This window comes from Amphiura filiformis, unplaced genomic scaffold (genome assembly GCF_039555335.1).
Source record: "Amphiura filiformis unplaced genomic scaffold, Afil_fr2py scaffold_63, whole genome shotgun sequence".
Classification (NCBI taxonomy): domain Eukaryota; kingdom Metazoa; phylum Echinodermata; class Ophiuroidea; order Amphilepidida; family Amphiuridae; genus Amphiura; species Amphiura filiformis.
Window position 1 is genome coordinate 175,493 of NW_027305527.1, and position 9,810 is coordinate 185,302.

Consider the following 9,810-nt stretch of genomic DNA (forward strand, 5'->3'; position numbering starts at 1 on the left):
TTTTTCCGGGATTAATTATAGATTTTACGAGAACTCTCACGTGTGCATTGGACTTCCTCTGGCTAATTTTGAAAGATTTAACAAGACATCGTCAATTGAAATAATTCCTTCTTATAATAACAGTTATAATTATGTTAAGTTCGTTTCCAGTTCTGAATCTCTTGGCCATGTTCCCGGCTTGTATTATGCGTCGGCACTATTTCTAGGTCTTAATGGCATATGCATTATTGTTATACTGGTGTGTTATATAGAGATTGTGCGATCTGTCAAAAAGTCATCAAAACAAGCAGGACGTGATCTAGGTATAAAAGATCAGATAAAAATGACTGCCAAAGTTTCCGCCATAATTTTTACGGATTTCTTTTGTTGGGCTCCGGTAATTATGCTTGGGATATTAGTGCAAATTAGGGTGATGACTTTGCCCCCTTCAGTATTCGCATGGTCTGTGACATTTATTTTACCCATTAATTCTGCCATCAACCCATACTTATATACTATCGCGGCACTCATCAGCACTTGGCGTAAAAAAAGACAAACTCAGGAAGTTGAGAATAACAAAGATCCACCTCGGCCATGGGATCAGAAGCCTTTGCGACATACCTCTCCAGATGTGCAAAAGACATAGCCCGGCTTTATGTAGTCCTTAAGACGTAGAACTAGCAACTATATCTAGTCACTATGGTCAACTAAAATGATCAAAATCGTCCAGAAGGGGATAGATGTTAATGCGTTCAAAGAAGGCGAGGCAAAGGTGTGTAGTAGCAATTTGTAATGATTGTAATCAATCAAGAGCGATTTATCTCGTTAAGCGATTGTATTGTTCGACTTACTTTAACGACATTAAGGGTAGATGCGGTATTGTTGGTCGAAGTAGCAAAAATTTGTTGTTTTTTCATTGTCTAAATCATTATATTTATATTGGAAAATAACACTTTGATGTTTTGCAAAGGTTCATTCTACAAATCATATACTTTGCAAATTTGCTTAATGTATTGTTGTGAATGAGTTGTGTACGTTTTACAAAAGTGTTGTTGTTTGAGCCCTCTTTACAACATAACTCAAGAACCACAGGGCCTACAAAAGTATATCTGTGATATTTGAATTCTTCTACACACTCGGTATGAAATGATCAATGCAATTTTTGCCAAAGCTCACTATCATTCGCAACATGCTGTAAAATACCAAATGGCAACAGTTTAAAATAGTTGCTAACCTTAATGCAATGGACTCATCATAATAATATATTAATTATTATGGAACAACACTAAATGTAATGAAATCTTTATAAAACGTATTAATTGTAATAACCATGTGAACATCACTAAATGTAATGATATCGTTATAATGATGCAGTAATTGTAATTACCATGTGGTACAACACAAAATGTAATGAAATCTTTATAATGTATTAATTGTAATAACCACGTGAACAACACTAAATGTGATTAAATTGTTATGATGATGTAGTAATTGTAATTACCATGTGGTACAACACTAAATGTAATGAAATCTTTATAATGTATTAATTGTAATAACCACATGAACATCACTAAATGTGATTAAATCGTTATAATGATGTAGTAATTGTAATTACCATGTGGTACAACACAAAATGTAATGAAATCTTTACAATGTATTAATTGCAATAACCACGTGAACATTACTAAATGCGATTAAATCGTTATAATGATGTAGTAATTGTAATTACCATGTGGTACAACACTAAATGTAATGAAATATTTATAATGTATAAATTGTAATAATCACGTGAACAACACTAAATGTGATTAAATCGTTATAATGATGTAGTAATTGTAATTACCATGTGGAACAAAACTAAATGTAATGAAATCTTTATAATGTATTAATTGTAATAACCACGTGAACAACACTAAATGTGATTAAATCGTTATAATGATGTAGTAATTGTAATTACCATGTGGTACAACACTAAATGTAATGAAATCTTTATAATGTATTAATTGTAATAACCACGTGAACAACACTAAATGTGATTAAATCGTTATAATGATGTAGTAATTGTAATTACCATGTGGTACAACACTAAATGTAACGAAATCTTTAAAATGTATTAATTGTAATAACCATGTGAACAACACTAAATGTGATTAAATCGTTATGATGTAGTAATTGTAATTACCATGTGGTACAACACTAAATGTAATGAAATCTTTATAATGTATTAATTGTAATAACCACGTGAACAACACTAAATGTGATTAAATCGTTATAATGATGTAGTAATTGTAATTACCATGTGGTACAACACTAAATGTAATGAAATCTGTATAATGTATTAATTGTAATAACCCCGTAAACAACACTAAATGTGATTAAATCGTTATAATGATGTAGTAATTGTAATTACCATGTGGAACAACACTAAATGTAATGAAATCTTTACAATGTATTAATTGTAATAACCAAATGTGATTAAATCGTTATAATGATGTAGTAATTGTAATTACAATGTGGTACAACACTAAATGTAATGAAATCTTTATAATGTATTAATTGTAATAACCACGTGAACATCACTAAATGTGATTAAATCGTTATAATGATGTAGTAATTGTAATTACCATGTGGAACAACACTAAATGTAATGAAATCTTTATAATGTATTAATTGTAATAACCACGTGAACATCACTAAATGTGATTAAATCGTTATAATGATGTAGTAATTGTAATTACCATGTGGAACAACACTAAATGTAATGAAATCTTTATAATGTATTAATTGTAATGACCATGTGAACAACACTAAATGTGATTAAATCGTTATAATGATGTAGTAATTGTAATCACCATGTGGAACAACACTAAATGTAATGAAATCTTTATAATGTATTAATTGTAATAACCACGTGAACAACACGCAATGTGATTAAATCGTTATAATGATGTAGTAATTGTAATTACCATGTGGTACAACACTAAATGTAATGAAATCTTTATAATGTATTAATTGTAATAACCACGTGAACAGCACTAAATGTGATTAAATCGTTATAATGATGTAGTAATTGTAATTACCATGTGGTACAACACTAAATGTAATTAAATCTTTATAATGTATTAATTGTAATAACCACGTGAACAACACTAAATGTGATCAAATCGTTATAATGATGTAGTAATTGTAATTACCATGTGGAACAACACTAAATGTAATGAAATCTTTATAATGTATAAATTGTAATAACCACGTGAAAATCACTAAATGTGATTAAATCGTTATAATGATGTAGTAATTGTAATCACCATGTGGAACAACACTAAATGTAATGAAATCTTTATAATGTATTAATTGTAATAACCACGTGAACAACACGCAATGTGATTAAATCGTTATAATGATGTAGTAATTGTAATTACCATGTGGTACAACACTAAATGTAATGAAATCTTTATAATGTATTAATTGTAATAACCACGTGAACAACACTAAATGTGATCAAATCGTTATAATGATGTAGTAATTGTAATTACCATGTGGTACAACACTAAATGTAATGAAATCTTTATAATGTATTAATTGTAATAACCACGTGAACATCACTAAATGTGATTAAATCGTTATAATGATGTAGTAATTGTAATCACCATGTGGAACAACACTAAATGTAATGAAATCTTTATAATGTATTAATTGTAATAACCACGTGAACAACACGCAATGTGATTAAATCGTTATAATGATGTAGTAATTGTAATTACCATGTGGTACAACACTAAATGTAATGAAATCTTTATAATGTATTAATTGTAATAACCACGTGAACAACACTAAATGTGATCAAATCGTTATAATGATGTAGTAATTGTAATTACCATGTGGTACAACACTAAATGTAATGAAATCTTTATAATGTATTAATTGTAATAACCACGTGAACATCACTAAATGTGATGAAATCGTTATAATGATGTAGTAATTGTAATTACCATGTGGTACAACACTAAATGTAATGAAATCTTTATAATGTATTAATTGTAATAACCACGTGAACAACACTAAATGTGATCAAATCGTTATAATGATGTAGTACTTTGTAATTACCATGTGGTACAACACTAAATGTAATGAAATCTTTATAATGTATTAATTGTAATAACCACGTGAACAACACGCAATGTGATTAAATCGTTATAATGATGTAGTAATTGTAATTACCATGTGGTACAACACTAAATGTAATGAAATCTTTATAATGTATTAATTGTAATAACCACGTGAACAACACTAAATGTGATCAAATCGTTATAATGATGTAGTAATTGTAATTACCATGTGGAACAACACTAAATGTAATGAAATCTTTATAATGTATTAATTGTAATAACCACGTGAACAACACTAAATGTGATCAAATCGTTATAATGATGTAGTAATTGTAATTACCATGTGGTACAACACTAAATGTAATGAAATCTTTATAATGTATTAATTGTAATAACCACGTGAACATCACTAAATGTGATTAAATCGTTATAATGATGTAGTAATTGTAATTACCATGTGGTACAACACTAAATGTAATGAAATCTTTATAATGTATTAATGGTAATAACCACGTGAACAACACGCAATGTGATTAAATCGTTATAATGATGTAGTAATTGTAATTACCATGTGGTACAACACTAAATGTAATGAAATCTTTATAATGTATTAATTGTAATAACCACGTGAACATCACTAAATGTAATTATATCGTTATAATGATGTAGTAATTGTAATTACCATGTGGTACAACACTAAATGTAATGAAATCTTTATAATGTATTAATTGTAATAACCACGTGAACAACACTAAATGTGATTAAATCGTTATAATGATGTAGTAATTGTAATTACCATGTGGTACAACACTAAATGTAATGAAATCTTTACAATGTATTAATTGTAATAACCACGTGAACAACACTAAATGTGATTAAATCGTTATAATGATGTAGTAATTGTAATTACCATGTGGTACAACACTAAATGTAATGAAATCTTTATAATGTATTAATTGTAATAACCACGTGAACAACACTAAATGAGATTAAATCGTTATAATGATGTAGTAATTGTAATTACCATGTGGTACAACACTAAATGTAATGAAATCTTTACAATGTATTAATTGTAATAACCACGTAAACAACACTAAATGTGATTAAATCGTTATAATGATGTAGTAATTGTAATTACCATGTGGAACAACACTAAATGTAATGAAATCTTTATAATGTATAAATTGTAATAACCACGTAAACAACACTAAATGTGATTAAATCGTTATAATGATGTAGTAATTGTAATCACCATGTGGTACAACACTAAATGTAATGAAATCTTTATAATGTATTAATTGTAATAACCACGTGAACAACACTAAATGTGATTAAATCGTTATAATGATGTAGTAATTGTAATTACCATGTGGAACAACACTAAATGTAATGAAATCTTTATAATGTATTAATTGTAATAACCACGTGAACAACACTAAATGTGATTAAATCGTTATAATGATGTAGTAATTGTAATTACCATGTGGTACAACACTAAATGTAATGAAATCTTTATAATGTATTAATTGTAATAACCACGTGAACAACGCTAAATGTGATTAAATCGTTATAATGATGTAGTAATTGTAATTACCATGTGGTACAACACTAAATGTAATGAAATCTTTACAATGTATTAATTGTAATAACCACGTGAACAACACTAAATGTGATTAAATCGTTATAATGATGTAGTAATTGTAATTACCATGTGGTACAACACTAAATGTAATGAAATCTTTACAATGTATTAATTGTAATAACCACGTGAACAACACTAAATGTGATTAAATCGTTATAATGATGTAGTAATTGTAATTACCATGTGGTACAACACTAAATGTAATGAAATCTTTACAATGTATTAATTGTAATAACCACGTGAACAACACTAAGTGTGATTAAATCGTTATAATGATGTAGTAATTGTAATTACCATGTGGTACAACACTAAATGTAATGAAATCTTTACAATGTATTAATTGTAATAACCACGTGAACAACACTAAGTGTGATTAAATCGTTATGATGTAGTAATTATAATTACCATGTGGTACAACACTAAATGTAATGAAATCTTTATAATGTATTAATTGTAATAACCACGTGAACAACACTAAATGTGATTAAATCGTTATAATGATGTAGTAATTGTAATTACCATGTGGTACAACACTAAATGTAATGAAATCTTTACAATGTATTAATTGTAATAACCACGTGAACATCACTAAATGTGATTAAATCGTTATAATGATGTAGTAATTGTAATTACCATGTGGTACAACACTAAATGTAATGAAATCTTTACAATGTATTAATTGTAATAACCATGTGAACAACACTAAATGTCATTAAACCGTTATAATGATGTAGTAATTGTAATTACCATGTGGTACAACACTAAATGTAATGAAATCTTTATAACGTATTAATTGTAATAACCATGTGAACAACACTAAATGTGATTAAATCGTTATAATGATGTAGTAATTGTAATTACCATGTGGTACAACACTAAATGTAATGAAATCTTTATAACGTATTAATTGTAATAACCATGTGAACAACACTAAATGTGATTAAATCGTTATAATGATGTAGTAATTGTGATCACCATGTGGAACAACACTAAATGTAATGAAATCTTTATAATGTATTAATTGTAATAACCACGTGAACAACACTAAATGTGATTAAATCGTTATAATGATGTAGTAATTGTAATTACCATGTGGTACAACACTAAATGTAATGAAATATTTATAATGTATTAATTGTAATAACCATGTGAACAACACTAAATGTGATTAAATCGTTATAATGATGTAGTAATTGTAATTACCATGTGGTACAACACTAAATGTAATGAAATCTTTATAATGTATTAATTGTAATAACCACGTGAACAACACTAAATGTGATTAAATCGTTATAATGATGTAGTAATTGTAATTACCATGTGGTACAACACTAAATGTAATGAAATCTTTATAATGTATTAATTGTAATAACCACGTGAACATCACTAAATGTGATTAAATCGTTATAATGATGTAGTAATTGTAATTACCATGTGGTACAACACTAAATGTAATGAAATCTTTATAATGTATTAATTGTAATAACCACGTGAACAACACTAAATGTGATTAAATCGTTATAATGATGTAGTAATTGTAATTACCATGTGGTACAACACTAAATGTAATGAAATCTTTATAATGTATTAATTGTAATAACCACGTGAACAACACTAAATGTGATTAAATCGTTATAATGATGTAGTAATTGTAATTACCATGTGGTACAACACTAAATGTAATGAAATCTTTATAATGGTATTTAATTGTGATCACCACGTGAACATCACTAAATGTGATTAAATCGTTATAATGATGTAGTAATTGTAATTACCATGTGGTACAACACTAAATGTAATGAAATCTTTATAATGTATTAATTGTAATAACCACGTGAACAACACTAAATGTGATTAAATCGTTATAATGATGTAGTAATTGTAATTACCATGTGGTACAACACTAAATGTAATGAAATCTTTATAATGGTATTTAATTGTGATCACCAAGTGGAACAACACTAAATGTAATGAAATCGGTATTGTGATGCATTTATTGTAATCACCATGTATCAAAACACTTAAATGTAAAGAAATCATTATAATGATGTATTAATTCTAACTACCACTTGGAACAACATATCGAGGGGGTATCAAAAAGTTTTAGAAATCGCCCAGAAGTGAAAGAGCTATATCAATGAAATTTTGTCAGTGCAATCACTGGTCCTTATGTACACTATGGTGCAAAAATGGTGTCACAAGTATGTTTACTTTTTTTACAGGAGCTAGATGTCACTACCTGCCTATGTAACTGCATAATCAGCAAAATGGAGAAAATTAAGGCATGCAGCATTCATTAAGTTCCATTTTAAGGGTTACAGTGCCCAGAAAATCTGTGATGAAATAAAAATTCCTTTTCCAAAAAGGGACAGTGACATATCACAATCACCACCAAAGATAACTTTCATTTCATCATAAATTTTCTAGGCATTGCAACCCTTCAAAAGCAGGATCTTAATAATGCTGCTTGCCTCAATTTTCTCAATCTTGCAGTTTATGCGCAGTAACTGGGGCAGCAGGTTATTGGCATCTAGTGCCACCTGTAAAAAAAGTAAACATACCTATGAGACCATTTTTGCACCATAGTGTACATAAGGACCAGTGATTGCGCTGATAAAATTTCATTGATATAGCTCTTTTACTTCTGGGCGATTTCTAAAACTTTTTGATACCCCCTCGTAATATGGAATGAAATCGTTATAATGATATATTAATTATAATCTCCATGTAGAACAACACTTACATGTAATTAAATCATTGTAATTTTGTATCAATAGTAAGTACCATGTGAAACAATGCTAAATGTAATAAAATTGTTATAATGATATATTAATTATAATCGACATGTGAAACAAAACTAATGTAAACAAGAAGAGTCCTTAAAAAGGACAACGTTCCGCTTTGGCCTACTGGTATTGAAAACAAATCAAAATCTGCTCTTTCTTGACTCATGGAAACGATTAACATTGATATAATTTAGCTGAACTACTTGCATTGGGGTGTAGAAACACGCAATAAAGCAGTTGTTAAATGGCATGTTGTGGGACCGGTGCACTGGCGTAACAAACAAGTGGTAGCATCCATTAGTTGCTATGACAACGTACCTAGCCCAGTTCGGACAACGACCTTATGAACTTGAGGAGGTCTTTTAAGCTTAATGCATATCCAGTAGAGAGAACCAGAGGGAGAACTGTCTATGCTGAATGCTGGCTTAGAATTAGTAGAATTAAATTTGATATATTCTGTGGAAGACTTGAAATCTTGTGTGGAACTTTCAAGAATTATCTTATAGTGAACGGTGTTAATGAAACACTTTTGATACAAACTAAGTATTTTAGAATATTTACTTCAATCTTCATTCACAAACATACAGTGCATGTATGCAGTTAAGGTTTACTATGCCTAGATGCTTGTGGACTCAATTTCCTTGGTGAGCTCCCACCAAAGGGCAGTGCATTTAGGGCAAGTTCGTGAAAGTAAATACACATAAATCATTACCAGTTTATAAATTTAGCCTAATCTCTGCAAGGTAAAGTTACAAAATTTAAATGGTAAAAAATATTAGTTGGCTTTGGGTATGAGAGTATTGTATTTCTGTCATTACTTTGCTGTCACATCCCAAGATCCAATAACGTTAATACAGATTAAGAGTCAATGAACTGAGAACTCGGCTATTGTGATGTAAAACAACAGAACCAATGAGATGCCTTGTTACGTACTAAACTGAGGTGATTGTCTCTGCTACATCTCATGGCCTCCATGCACTTTCATGACTATTAAACCAAGCAACTATTTGACAACCTAGTGTACCAGAGGCAGCATTTTACCTCTTTACAGTCTCTTTCTCATACACATAATTCACGCTTCAAGCAAGTTTTACAAACAGGATATGATGAGAACTGGTACTGGGTGTTTTGATCAATCTGAGCATATCGTTCCTACGGAACAAAAATCGTTATAATGATGTATTAAGTCTGACAATGAACTTTGAGGAAAAGGCCTCGCAAAATATTTTTTATAACTAGGCGGCGAGGTTGGTACCAGGACAGGTATAATATAATGGCTTGGTAGATGCATCTT